Raw genomic sequence first — 14,362 nt, 5'->3', positions numbered from 1 at the left:
AATCATGTGATGCTTCTCTAATTTGTGTAATTAACAGCACCTGTAACTTACCTGTGGCACCTAACAGGTGTTGGCAATAACTAAATCACACTTGCAGCCAGCTGACATGGATTAAAACTGACTCAACCTCTGTCCTGTGTCCTTGTGTGTACCACATTGAGCATGGAGAAAAGAAAGAAGACCAAAGAACTGTCTGAGGACTTGAGAAACCAAATTGTGAGGAAGCATGAGCAATCTCAAGGCTACAAGTCCATCTCCAAAGACCTGAATGTTCCTGTGTCTACCGTGTGCAGTGTCATCAAGAAGTTTAAAGCCCATGGCACTGTGGCTAACCTCCCTAGATGTGGACGGAAAAGAAAAATTGACAAGAGATTTCAACGCAAGATTGTGCGGCTGTTGGATAAAGAACCTCGACTAACATCCAAACAAGTTCAAGCTGCCCTGCAGTCCGAGGGTACAACAGTGTCAACCCGTACTATCCGTCGGCATCTGAATGAAAAGGGACTGTATAGTAGGAGACCCAGGAAGACCCCACTTCTTACCCTGAGACATAAAAAAGCCAGGCTGGAGTTTGCCAAAACTTACCTGAAAAAGCCTAAAACGTTTTGGAAGAATGTTCTATGGTCAGATGAGACAAAAGTAGAGCTTTTTGGGCAAAGGCATCAACATAGAGTTTACAGGAGAAAAAAAGAGGCATTCAAAGAAAAGAACACGGTCCCTACAGTCAAACATGGCGGAGGTTCCCTGATGTTTTGGGGTTGCTTTGCTGCCTCTGGCACTGGACTGCTTGACCGTGTGCATGGCATTATGAAGTCTGAAGACTACCAACAAATTTTGCAGCATAATGTAGGGCCCAGTGTGAGAAAGCTGGGTCTCCCTCAGAGGCCATGGGTCTTCCAGCAGGACTATGACCCAAAACACACTTCAAAAAGCACTAGAAAACGGTTTGAGAGAAAGCACTGGAGACTTCTAAGGTGGCCAGCAATGAGTCCAGACCTGAATCCCATAGAACACCTGTGGAGAGATCTAAAAATGGCAGTTTGGAGAAGGCACCCTTCAAATATCAGGGACCTGGAGCAGTTTGCCAAAGAAGAATGGTCTAAAATTCCAGCAGAGCATTGTAAGAAACTCATTGATGGCTACCGGAAGCGGTTGGTCGCAGTTATTTTGGCTAAAGGTTGTGCAACCAAGTATTAAGCTGAGGGTGCCAATACTTTTCTCTTGCCCATTTTTGGAGTTTTGTGTGAAATGATCAATGTTTTGCTTTTTGCTTCATTCTATTTTGTGTTTTTTCATTTAAGACAAATTAAATGAAGATAATAATACCAAAGAATTTTTGTTTGCATTCATTTTCAAGAAGAAACTGAGTATTATCTGACAGAATTGCAGGGGTGTCAATACTTTTGGCCACAACTGTACCTGTGGTTTTACCTGCGGATCCGCAGAGAAAAATCTGCAGCGTGTGCACATGGCCTAACAGATTCAGTGCTAATAATTTTTATACAGCTTGTTCTTCTTTAATCAGTATTTGAATTTTCCTGCTAATTAGATTTTGGTGCAGAGGGGCCGGAGTGTGCACTGGGTCTTCTCCACCCTGTCTGTGACTCCCCGGCCCCTTCGTCTGCCTCCGGTCTGTGCCTCCCCGGCCCCTCCTCCTGCCTCCGGTCTGAGACTCCCTGGCCCCTCCGCCTGCCTCCGGTCTGTGACTCCCCGGCCCCTCCGCCTGCCACCGGTCTGTGACTCCCCGGCCCCTCCGCCTGCCACCGGCCTGTGACTCACTGGCCCGCCTCTGGTCTGTGACTTCCCAGTCTCTCCGTCTGTGACTCCCCGGCACCTCCGCCTGCCTCCGGTCTGTGACTCCCCGGCCCCTCCGCCTGCCTCCGGTCTGTGACTCCCCGGCCCTTCTGCCTACCTCCGGTCTGTGACTCCCCGGCCCCTCCGCCTGCCTCCGGTCTGTGACTCCCCGGCCCCTCCGCCTGCCACCGGTCTGTGACTCCCCGGCCCCTCCGCCTGCCACCGGTCTGTGACTCCCCTGCCCCTCCGCCTGCCTCCGGTCTGTGACTCCCCGGGCCCTCCACCTGCCACCGGTCTGTGACTCCCCAGCCCCTCCACCTGCCTCTGGTCTGTGACTCCCCGGCTCCTCCGCCTACCACTGGCATGTGACTCCCCGGCCCCTCCGCCTGCCTCCGGCCTGTGACTCCCCGGCCCCTCCGCCTGCCACCGGTCTGTGACTCCCCGGCCCCTCCGCCTGCCACCGGTCTGTGACTCCCCGGCCCCTCCGCCTGCCACCGGTCTGTGACTCCCCGGCCCCTCCGCCTGCCACCGGTCTGTGACTCCCCGGCCCCTCCGCCTGCCACCGGTCTGTGACTCCCCGGCCCCTCCGCCTGCCTCCGGTCTGTGACTCCCCGGCCCCTCCGCCTGCCTCTGGTCTGTGACTCACTGGCCCGCCTCTGGTCTGTGACTTCCCAGTCTCTCCGTCTGTGACTCCCCGGCACCTCCGCCTGCCACCGGTCTGTGACTCCCCGGCCCCTCCGCCTGTCACCAGTCTGTGACTCCCCGGCCCCTCCGCCTGCCTCCGGTCTGTGACTCCCCGGCCCCTCCGCCTGCCTCCGGTCTGTGACTCACTGGCCCGCCTCTGGTCTGTGACTTCCCAGTCTCTCCGTCTGTGACTCCCCGGCACCTCCGCCTGCCTCCGGTCTGTGACTCCCCGGCCCCTCCGCCTGCCTCCGGTATGTGACTCCCTGGCCCCTCTGCCTACCTCCGGTCTGTGACTCCCCGGCCCCTCCGCCTGCCTCCGGTCTGTGACTCCTCGGCCCCTCCGCCTGCCACCGGTCTGTGACTCCCCGGCCCCTCCGCCTGCTTCCGGTCAGTGACTCCCCGGCCCCTCCGCCTGCCTCCGGTCAGTGACTCCCCGGCCCCTCCGCCTGCCTCCGGTGTGTGATTCCCCGGACCCTCCGTCTGCCTCCGGTCTGTGACTCCCCGGGCCCCTCCATCTGCCTCCGGTCTGTGACTCCCCGGCTCCTCCGCCTGCCACTGGCCTGTGACTCCCCGGCCCCTCTGCCTGCCTCCGGCCTGTGACTCCCCGGCCCCTCCGCCTGCCACCGGTCTGTGACTCCCCGGCCCCTCCGCCTGCCACCGGTCTGTGACTCCCCGGCCCCTCCGCCTGCCACCGGTCTGTGACTCCCCGGCCCCTCCGCCTGCCTCCGGTCTGTGACTCCCCGGCCCCTCCGCCTGCCTCTGGTCTGTGACTCACTGGCCCGCCTCTGGTCTGTGACTTCCCAGTCTCTCCGTCTGTGACTCCCCGGCACCTCCGCCTGCCACCGGTCTGTGACTCCCCGGCCCCTCCGCCTGCCACCAGTCTGTGACTCCCCGGCCCCTCCGCCTGCCTCCGGTCTGTGACTCCCCGGCCCCTCCGCCTGCCTCCGGTCTGTGACTCACTGGCCCGCCTCTGGTCTGTGACTTCCCAGTCTCTCCGTCTGTGACTCCCCGGCACCTCCGCCTGCCTCCGGTCTGTGACTCCCCGGCCCCTCCGCCTGCCTCCGGTATGTGACTCCCTGGCCCCTCTGCCTACCTCCGGTCTGTGACTCCCCGGCCCCTCCGCCTGCCTCCGGTCTGTGACTCCTCGGCCCCTCCGCCTGCCACCGGTCTGTGACTCCCCGGCCCCTCCGCCTGCTTCCGGTCAGTGACTCCCCGGCCCCTCCGCCTGCCTCCGGTCAGTGACTCCCCGGCCCCTCCGCCTGCCTCCGGTCAGTGACTCCCCGGCCCCTCCGCCTGCCTCCGGTTTGTGATTCCCCGGACCCTCCGTCTGCCTCCGGTCTGTGACTCCCCGGGCCCCTCCATCTGCCTCCGGTCTGTGACTCCCCGGCTCCTCCGCCTGCCACTGGCCTGTGACTCCCCGGCCCCTCTGCCTGCCTCCGGCCTGTGACTCCCCGGCCCCTCCGCCTGCCACCGGTCTGTGACTCCCCGGCCCCTCCGCCTGCCACCGGTCTGTGACTCCCCGGCCCCTCCGCCTGCCACCGGTCTGTGACTCCCCGGCCCCTCCGCCTGCCACCGGTCTGTGACTCCCCGACCCCTCCACCTGCCTCCGGTCTGTGACTCCCCGGCCCCCCCGCCTGCCTCCGGTCTGTGACTCCCCACCTGCCTCCGGTCTGTGACTTCCCAGCCCCTCTGCCTGCCTCCAGTATGTGACTTTACGGCCCCTCCACCTGCAATTCCCCAGCCCGTTCACCTGCCTCCGGTCCGTGACTCCCTGGCCCTTCTGCTGCCTTCGGTCTGTGATTCCCTGGCCCCTCCGCCTGACTCCTCTGTTTGAAATATCAGCAGTGTCTGTCACCCACTGACTGGAGGCAGGTGGAAAGGCTGGAGAATCACAGACTGGGAGAAGATGCCGTGTACAGTCCAGCCCCTGTGCACCAAAATCTGATTAGCTGAAAACTTCAAATGGTGATTAATGAAGAACAATGCGGAGTGCTTCACCAGAGGTATCAAGTTTCATCTGTGTGACAGCTATTGCTTTGCATCACAAAAATGATGCTGGCAGGGTCTCTAAATATTTACATATAAATAGAAAACTGATTTGAGCTTTATTTAGAAAAACAATGGGAAATCTTTATTAGGTGACATACTCTTTATACAGTGTCAGGAGCGCGGGGACCGGCGCAGCGTCTGCCCACTTCTACCACTGGAAAGCATGCTAACGCGTTTCCAGCCCTATAAGCGCAGTCCGATCTCCGGGACACCATGGTCCTCTGCCCACATGAGCACACACCCCTGACAGCAGCATGGCAGCGGCCATTGCCCCTCTGTCCAGACCCTGGCAAGCACCATACAGAATAGTGGGTGTATGGGGGAGGGAAGCAGGCGGCATTACACATCACTGAGGAGCCGGGAACAGACACGTGACGTCCCCCTGCACTGACGCTAATCACTGGGTCTCTACACCCACACCTGGGAGGCGACGTACGAGAATGCAGAGGAAGCCACAGACTGCTGCCGGCCGAGAGCAGCGACACATACACACGGCACGGAGAGCCCACGCGTTACCTTCCAGCAGTACCGAGCCAGGCAGCCGGTGTGGTATGCAGCTGCTGAGTAACGGCACAGGACACCGGCTACCGGAAGCAGACTAGCTGCTATCCAGAGCAAATTACTCTGACCCGCCCACTTCACTCAGCACCAACCAATCACTATGCAGGCTACGGAGCACCTGCACAAATACGGGGATTGTGATAGGCGTGACTGGATTCCGAGAGGAATGTTGTGATTGGTCACTTCTGCAAGCACGTGACGGCTAGTGTGTGGGCGTGGCCGCTGCTGTCACTCAGTACTGCTTGTGGCGGCTTGTCAGCAGCTCTGGCCGCTCCCGGTCCCGGTGTCTGCAGAGCTCCGCCGCTTCTGTGCTTCAGTATGTCACCAGACCCAGTGGCGTAGCAACTGTTTGTGGCGCCCGGGGCGGTCGAAAAATTTGCCGCCCCTTTGGTCGTTGATAATTCGGAAGCATCCGAAAAGCCCACACTACACTCAAAGATCTAATTTTTAGTCTGCTACTAACTCTGCTATTATTTCTAAATTTCTAGACTTTCAACTTCTTGCAGTTCTCTATATGTATGTATTAGCTTGGTGATGCTGGATGAAGACCTAATGGCTTTTTTTAATACTAATTTTTAATAATGTGACAGAAAAAAAAACAGAAAGTACAAATTATTTTGGCGGACACTGACAGCTTGGGGTCCCTGTGCAAGAAATGTGTCCGGGCCCCCCTCCTTTTATGGCGTCAAAGCTACGTGTGTGTATATATACATATATATAGATTATTGATGTTATATAGCCACACACACACATACAGGTATATATTACATAGTCTCCTTTATTATGTATATCCCAATCCCCCACACCCCTCATTGTCCTCCTCCCCTCGCATCCCATTATTGTCCTCTCCCCCACCTCCATCATTTTCTTCTCCACCACTATCTTTGCTTTCTCCCCCACCACTCCCATCATTGCCCATTCCACCACCTCCATCATTTCCTCCTCCTCCACCACCCCCCATTTATTGCCCTTTCCACCACCACCATCATTGCATTCTCACCCACAACCCCATCATTGCCCTCTCGACCATCACCCCATCATTGTCTTCTCCCCATCACTGCCTTCTCCATCACCCCATCACTGCCTTCTCCCCATCACTCCCATCATTGCCTGCTCCATCACCCCATCACTCCCATCATTGTCTGCTCCATCACCCCATCATTGCCTGCTCCATCACCCCATCACTGCCTTCTCCATCACCCCATCACTGCCTGCTCCATCACCCCATCACTCCCATCATTGCCTGCTCCATCACTGCCTTCTCCATCACCCCATCACTGCCTTCTCCATCACCCCCATCATTGCCTGCTCCATCACTCCCTTCTCCATCACCCCATCACTGCCTTCTCCATCACCCCATCACTGCCTGCTCCATCACCACCATCATTGCCTGCTCCATCACCCCCATCACTCCCATCATTGTCTGCTCCATCACCCCATCACTGCCTGCTCCATCACTCCCATAATTGTCTGCTCCATCACCCCATCATTGCCTGCTCCATCACCCCCATCACTCCCCTCACTGCCTGCTCCATCACCCCATCATTGTCTGCTCCATCACCCCATCATTGTCTGCTCTATCACCCCATCACTGCCTGCTCCATCACCCCATCATTGTCTGCTCCATCACCCCATCACTGCCTGCTCCATTACCCCATCACTGCCTGCTCCATCACCCCATCATTGTCTGCTCCATCACCCCATCACTGCCTTCTCCATCACCCCATCATTGTCTGCTCTATCACCCCATCACTGCCTGCTCCATCACCCCATCATTGTCTGCTCCATCACCCCATCACTGCCTGCTCCATCACCCCATCATTGTCTGCTCCATCACCCCCATCACTCCCATCATTGTCTGCTCCATCACCCCATCACTGCCTGCTCCATCACCCCATCACTGCCTGCTCCATCACCCCATCATTGTCTGCTCCATCACCCCATCACTGCCTTCTCCATCACCCCATCATTGTCTGCTCTATCACCCCATCACTGCCTGCTCCATCACCCCATCATTGTCTGCTCCATCACCCCATCACTGCCTGCTCCATTACCCCATCACTGCCTGCTCCATCACCCCATCATTGTCTGCTCCATCACCCCATCACTGCCTTCTCCATCACCCCATCATTGTCTGCTCTATCACCCCATCACTGCCTGCTCCATCACCCCATCATTGTCTGCTCCATCACCCCATCACTGCCTGCTCCATCACCCCATCATTGTCTGCTCCATCACCCCCATCACTCCCATCATTGTCTGCTCCATCACCCCATCACTGCCTGCTCCATCACCCCATCACTGCCTGCTCCATCACCCCCATCACTGCCTGCTCCATCACCCCCATCACTGCCTGCTCCATCACCCCATCACTGCCTTCCCCATCACCCCCATCATTGTCTGCTCCTTCACCCCATCACTGCCTTCTAGACCATCACTCCCATCACTGCCTGCTCCATCATACACACAGACATACACACAGACATACACACACAGAGACATACATACATACATACACATACATACACACAAGACACCACCTCTCTCCTCTCACCTGTCCGCAGCATCGCCAGCGCTTCCTCCCTCACACAGCAGCGGCCGCTGAATGATGACGTCATTCAGCGGCGCTCCTCTGTGTGAAACAGGAAGCGCGGTCTCCGGGCAGGAAGCAGGACGGATCCTTGCCGCTCCGTTCCTGCTATTCACTCTTGCAGGCAGCGGAGCTGCCGTGATCGCATCGCTCCCTGCCCGCCGCTGCACTGCACTGCAGGGTGGAATTGCTGCTGCCGCGCCGCCCCCACACACATGCCGCCTGGGGCGGACCGCCCCCCCCCCGCCCCCCCCATGCTACGCCAGTGACCAGACCCCGGGGAACGGACGCTAAATGCAAGCACTGTCCCTCTGCACAGCCAGCTGCTATGTGTGGACACACAGACGGGGACTTGTAGCTGACCAAAATGTAGCACTCACATAAAGTACAATGTGTCGCCAACGAAAACTCGAGATGCACTGGAATATGTAGAAAGTTTCCAGATTTATTCTAACAGAAACTGACCTATTGGAATAGAAAGCTTGGCCTTTATGACTGGGGTCTAACGCTGCGATATTTCTGCATGGTGTGAATACCATCTTCTAGTGCATTATATACGTGGGAATGGTGCGCACTCAGGGCCGGGAAAAAATAGGTGCAGGTGAATTAGACCGCTGGGGCCTTGTACACATAAAAAAGAATGATTCACCGCACTCGACACGTTGATCGTATGCAAAAATTCTTATATTTATTGAATGTGTCCAATCCATCAACAGAGGAGGGATGTGCCCGAGTAGAATTTAAACAATGTACAAACAGAATACCCGACGTTTTGATCCTCCCGGATCTTATTCATGGGGTACACTAAAATAGAAGAATATATACAATAAAGTGAATATACACAGAATATACACATCAGTTATGGATCGACAAATGCCACTGTATAATAAAGTAACAAATATACATAGAAGGATCAAAAAACAAAATGAACAGTAATGTATGTAAAGTTACTGATGAAATGCTACTAGTCAGCTATAGCATATTGATTTGATTAATTAAATCAAGTACGAAATTCAAAATTAACTCCAGGAGATTAAGAGACCAGAGACACCATAGGTTTACCTTAATAGAATTAGTAGCGGACCCAGGGCACTTGGAAAGGATATGTATCCCCTTAAGGTAACTGAAGGTGAAATATATATACAAGTGTAAGCTATTCCATGGTTGAAGAATATGAATAAAATGTCAGATTTAATAAAGAATATATGATATACCTGAGAGATTTAGATGTCGTAGAAGATGACTTAAACGGATACTGTCCAGTAAGTGTGTAGACTGATTTCAGCTGGGTCATGTCATAAATTGGTTTCAGCTGAGTATTGCAAAGAGGGACAGTTCAAAATAATGTTGGTAGAGATAATTTAAAGGTATATATAGAGGTATATGATATACCTTGAGATAGGAAGGCTTTAGCCTGAGGCTGCAGTAGCTGTTATTAAGTAGTTTCCACCTATAGGATAAGTAGCATATAGTGAAAATTGATAATACCAGCGCCAAAGCGCAGTAAAGAGTAAATAAATATGGCGTGGATTACCTGAAATAAGCAGATTTTAGCTTGGGGCTGCACTGGCTGTCATATGGTGGTTCCCACCTGTAAGTTGAATGGCACATAGTGAGACTAATGGTGCCAGCGCTAAAATGCAGTATAAAGTATGTCCATTCGGTGTAGGTTACCTGGGGGGTCCTGTGAGGAAAAAATGAGCACTGTAGGTGGTGCTCCCGCGCCCTGCCTAGGAGTAGATGGGAGGCTGTCAAGGTCCATGGTGTGGCAGGGTTTAAGTACTGCGATGTGCACCGCCGGACCGGAAGTGACATAGCACCGTATGGGAGAGACACCGCGCATGCGCTGTAGTTGCCAGGACAAGGGAGGACCGCTTCTGCGCGGTAGAGGAGACGGCTGCGGTGGTGATGCAGCGTGTGGGAATAGAGTAGAGATTTTTTGTTAGTAAGGCGTCACTATGGGAAAGGGGGTGTGGTTACAATACCGGCCAGAGAAGGGAGTGAAAAGGAATGCAGAAATAAGGATGGGCAGACACACTAATGGTGCAGAGAGAGTGGAAGGTTGTTAGTAAGACGTCTCAATAGAGAAGGAGGGGTAGTTCTGAGAACAGCATGGGAAAGGAGAGGACGGGCAAGAAAATTGGCAGGTCAAAGGGATGGTAGTGACATGTTGCTAATAAGTAAGTCCTAACGGGGAATAGAGTATATGAAGCAACTGAAACAAAAGCATATACAGAGAATATGAAAAAATAATAATAAAATAAAAAATTAATAAAAAACAGTAAATAAAAATAAAAAATGATAAAAAAATAAAAATAGGAAAAATAAAGAATAAAGAATGGGGGGCAATCAGCGAGCTATAGCTCAAGCCAAATAATGATAGATGCAAAATAAATAGTTACAATGAAAAATGGATGAAAAAATGAATGCAATGAATGACGTAAAGGAAAAATGAAAAATAGTAAAAATAAAAATAAAATTTTTTTTTGAAAAATAGTGAGGACTTACCGATCATTGTAGGATATCATCGTGTCTGAAAATAATGAACAACATTAGGTTAATCATAAGAGCCAATCGATCTCTCTATTGAGGCCTTTAGGTGTCAGTGTATCTAATTTATGGATCCAAAAAGTTTCCCTCTGTTTCAAAAGTTGTATTTGGTTGCCACCTCGTCTAGGTTTGGAGACCTGTTCAATTACCTGATGTTTCAGTTGTGCCACTGTATGTTTGTATTTGATGAAGTGATCAGGAATGGTAGCCATGTTTTGCCACATCTAATTGTAGATTTGTGGCTAGCAATTCTATCCTTGACGTGTTGTGTAGCCTCACCCACGTAGAGAAGGCCGCAGGGGCACTTGATGACATATACCACAAAATTCGAGTCGCAGGTATAGAATCCTCGTATGGGGAATAATTTGCCCGTACGTGGGTGAGTGACTGTATCTGATTTTATGATATTTGAACAGGAGGCACAACTGAGGCAAGGGAAAGTACCCTTGCGACGTGTGGCTAATTGGCGTGTTGATGTTGGTAATTTGCTCCCAATGTCTGCCCGAAATAATTTGTCCTTGATGTTGGGGGCTCGCCTACTACACATAAGGGCTGGTGAGTCGAAGGCCTTGATATTTGGGTATGCCCTGGAGAGTAATGACCAGTGTTTGTGAATAATAGAGTGAACTTTTGGCATAAGGGGATGGTAAGTGTGGACAAAAGGAACTCTTTCAGGATTTGGGATAGTTGAAACTGATACGGGTGGATCTAAGACACGTATTTTCTCCCTTTCAAGGAGACTGGTAGGGTAGTTCCTCTCTAGGAATTTGGATGACATCTCATCTAAACGAGTGGGTAATAGTTCTGGGTCAGCCACTATTCTAGAGATCCGTGTGAATTGTGATCACGGAAGACTGTTTCTTGTAGCTTTTGGGTGGCTGCAAGAATAATGGAGCAGACTATTGCAGTCTGTAGGTTTAGTATATAGGTCAGTTGTAAGATTGCCCAAAGAGTCTTTCTGCACCATTGTATCTAGGAAAGGTATATGGGTCGTGTCATAATTAATGGTGAACTGTAAATCCTTATCCAATGTGTTCAAGTAAGTGTGGAATGATTGTAGGGATTCAGGAGAGCCTGACCACATAAAGAAAATATCGTCGATGTAGCGATGATAACCAATGATGGACTCCTCAAAGACCTTATTTGGATATATGTGTTCAAAAGAGTGCATAAAAGCATTTGCGTAGGCTGGTGCTACGTTCGATCCCATCGCGCTTTTATGCACTTTTTTGAACAACAAACAGCAACCTTTCCTAGATACAATGGTGCACAAAGACTCTTTGGGCAATCTTACAACTGACCTATATACTAAACCTACAGACTGCAATAGTCTGCTCCATTATTCTAGCAGCCACCCAAAAGCTACAAGAAGCAGTCTTCCGCGATCACAATTCACACGGATCTCTAGAATAGTGGCTGACCCAGAACTATTACCCACTCGTTTAGATGAGATGTCATCCAAATTCCTAGAGAGGAACTACCCTACCAGTCTCCTTGAAAGGGAGAAAATACATGTCTTAGATCCACCCATATCAGTTTCAAATATCCCAAATCCTGAAAGAGTTCCTTTTGTCCACACTTACCATCCCCTTATGCCAAAAGTTCACTCTATTATTCGCAAACACTGGTCATTACTCTCCAGGGCATACCCAAATATCAAGGCCTTCGACTCACCAGCCTTTATGTGTAGTAGGCGAGCCCCCAACATCAAGGACAAATTAGTCCGGGCAGACATTGGGAGCAAATTACCAACATCAACACAACGCCAATTAGCCACACGTCGTAAGGGTACTTTCCCTTGCCTCTGTTGTGCCTCCTGTTCAAATATCATAAAATCAGATACAGTCACTCACCCACGTACGGGCAAATCATTCCCCATACAAGGATTCTGTACCTGCGACTCGAATTTTGTGGTATATGTCATCAAGTGCCCTTGTGGCCTACTCTACGTGGGTGAGACTACACAACACGTCAAGGATAGAATTGCTAGCCACAAATCTACAATTAGATGTGGCAAAACATGGCTACCCATTCCTGATCACTTCATCAAATACAAACATACAGTGGCACAACTGAAATATCAGGTAATTGAACAGGTCTCCAAACCTAGACGAGGTGGCAACCACATACAACTTTTGAAACAGAGGGAAACTTTTTGGATCCATAAATTAGACACACTGACACCTAAAGGCCTCAATAGAGAGATCGATTGGCTCTTATGATTAACCTAATGTTGTTCATTATTTTCAGACACGATGATATCCCACAATGATCGGTAAGTCCTCACTATTTTTCAAAAAAAATTTTTATTTTTACTATTTTTCATTTTTTCTTTTTTCCTTTACGTCATTCTTTGCATTCATTTTTTCATCCATTTTTCATTTTAACCATTTATTTTCCATCTATTATTATTTGGTTTGAGCTATAGCTCCCTGATTGCCTCCCCATCTTTATTCTTTACTTTTCCTATTTTTATTTTTCATTTTTTTATCATTTTTTCTATTTATTTACTGTTTTTATTATTTTTTTATTTTATTATTATTTTTTCATATTCTCCACATATGCTTTTGTTTTTGTTTCAGTTGCTTCATATACTCTATTCCCCGTTAGGACTTACTTATTAGCAACATGTCACTACCATCCCTTTGACCTGCCAATTTTCCTGCCCGTACTCTCCTTTCCCATGCTGTTCTCAGAACTACCCCCTCCTTCTCTATTGAGACATCTTGCTAACAACCTTCCACTCTCTGCGCCATTAGGCTGTGTGCACACGCTGCCGATTTTGCTGCGGTTCCGCAGCGGTTTTGGCCGCTGCGGACTCGCAGCAGTTTTTGCTGCGGTGTACAGTACCATGATTCCCTATGGGAATCAAAAACCGCAGTGCAGACGGTGCGGAATTTTCCACGCGGATTATCTGCGGTTTTCAATCCGCAGAAAGAATTGACATGTCAATTCTTTCTGCGGATTCTCCTGCGGTTTGCCATCTCATCCATTGAGGAGATGAAAAACCGCAGGGCAAAACCGCAGAGCAATCCGCAGGTAAAACCGCAGGTCTTTTGACCTGCGGTTTCACCTGCGGATTTTACAAAATCCGCGCGGATGAATCCGCACATAATCCGCAGCGTGTGCACACAGCCTTAGTGTGTCTGCCCATCCTTATTTCTGCATTCCTTTTCACTCCCTTCTCTGGCCGGTATTGTAACCACGCCCCCTTTCCCATAGTGACGTCTTACTAACAACAAAAAATCTCTACTCTATCGCGCAAGTACGATTATTCCCACACGCTGCATCACCACCGCAGTAGTCTCCTCTACCGCGTAGAAGCGGTCCTCCCTTGTCCTGGCAACTACCGCGCATGCGCGGTGTCTCTCCCATATGGTGCTATGTCACTTCCGGTCCGGCGGTGCACATCGCAGTACTTAAACGCTGCCACACCATGGACCTTGACAGCCTCCCATCTACTCCTAGGCAGGGCGGGGGAGCGCAACCTACATTGCTCATTTTTTCCTCACAGGACCCCCCAGGTAACCTACACCGAATGGACATACTTTATACTGTATTTTAGCGCTGGCACCATTAGTCTCACTATGTGCCATTCAACTTACAGGTGGGAACCACCATATGACAGCCAGTGCAGCCCCAAGCTAAAATCTGCTTATTTCAGGTAATCCACACCATATTTATTTACTCTTTACTGCGCTTTGGCGCTGGTATTATCAATTTTCACTATATGCTACTTATCCTATAGGTGGAAACTACTTAATAACGGCTACTGCAGCCTCAGGCTAAAGCCTTCCTATCTCAAGGTATATCATATACCTCTATATAAACCTTTAAATTACTATATACCTTTAAATTATCTCTACCAACATTATTTTGAACTGTCCCTCTTTGCAATACTCAGCTGAAACCAATTTATGACATGACCCAGCTGAAATCAGTCTACACACTTACTGGACAGTATCCGTTTAAGTCATCTTCTACGACATCTAAATCTCTCAGGTATATCATATATTCTTTATTAAATCTGACATTTTATTCCTATTCTTCAACCATGGAATAGCTTACACTTGTATATATATTTCCACCTTCAGTTACCTTAAGGGGATACATATCCTTTCCAAGTGCCCTGGG

General features: G+C 50.6%; 1 protein-coding gene across 5 annotated transcripts in view; it reads right to left on the bottom strand.

Annotated features, from left to right (window-relative positions):
• Positions 1 to 14,362, bottom strand: part of FBXL4 (F-box and leucine rich repeat protein 4) — a 130,580-nt gene that overhangs the window by 77,024 nt on the left and 39,194 nt on the right. For 2 of the 5 annotated variants that reach the window (XM_073589522.1, XM_073589518.1), the window contains exon 1: positions 5,044 to 5,168. The exons of 1 other annotated variant lie outside the window; for it this stretch is intronic. The gene's annotated coding sequence lies outside the window, so the exon portion shown is untranslated. Of the gene's footprint in view, positions 1 to 4,963; positions 5,169 to 14,362 lie in introns of those variants that run through there. 2 more of the 5 variants (XM_073589519.1, XM_073589520.1) reach the window with 2 other exon arrangements.

This window comes from Dendrobates tinctorius, unplaced genomic scaffold (genome assembly GCF_039654945.1).
Source record: "Dendrobates tinctorius isolate UK_male_01 unplaced genomic scaffold, ASM3965494v1 ptg000111l, whole genome shotgun sequence".
NCBI classification, from domain to species: domain Eukaryota; kingdom Metazoa; phylum Chordata; class Amphibia; order Anura; family Dendrobatidae; genus Dendrobates; species Dendrobates tinctorius.
Note: the sequence above shows the minus strand (reverse complement) of the source record. Positions and strands in the feature narration are given on the sequence as shown.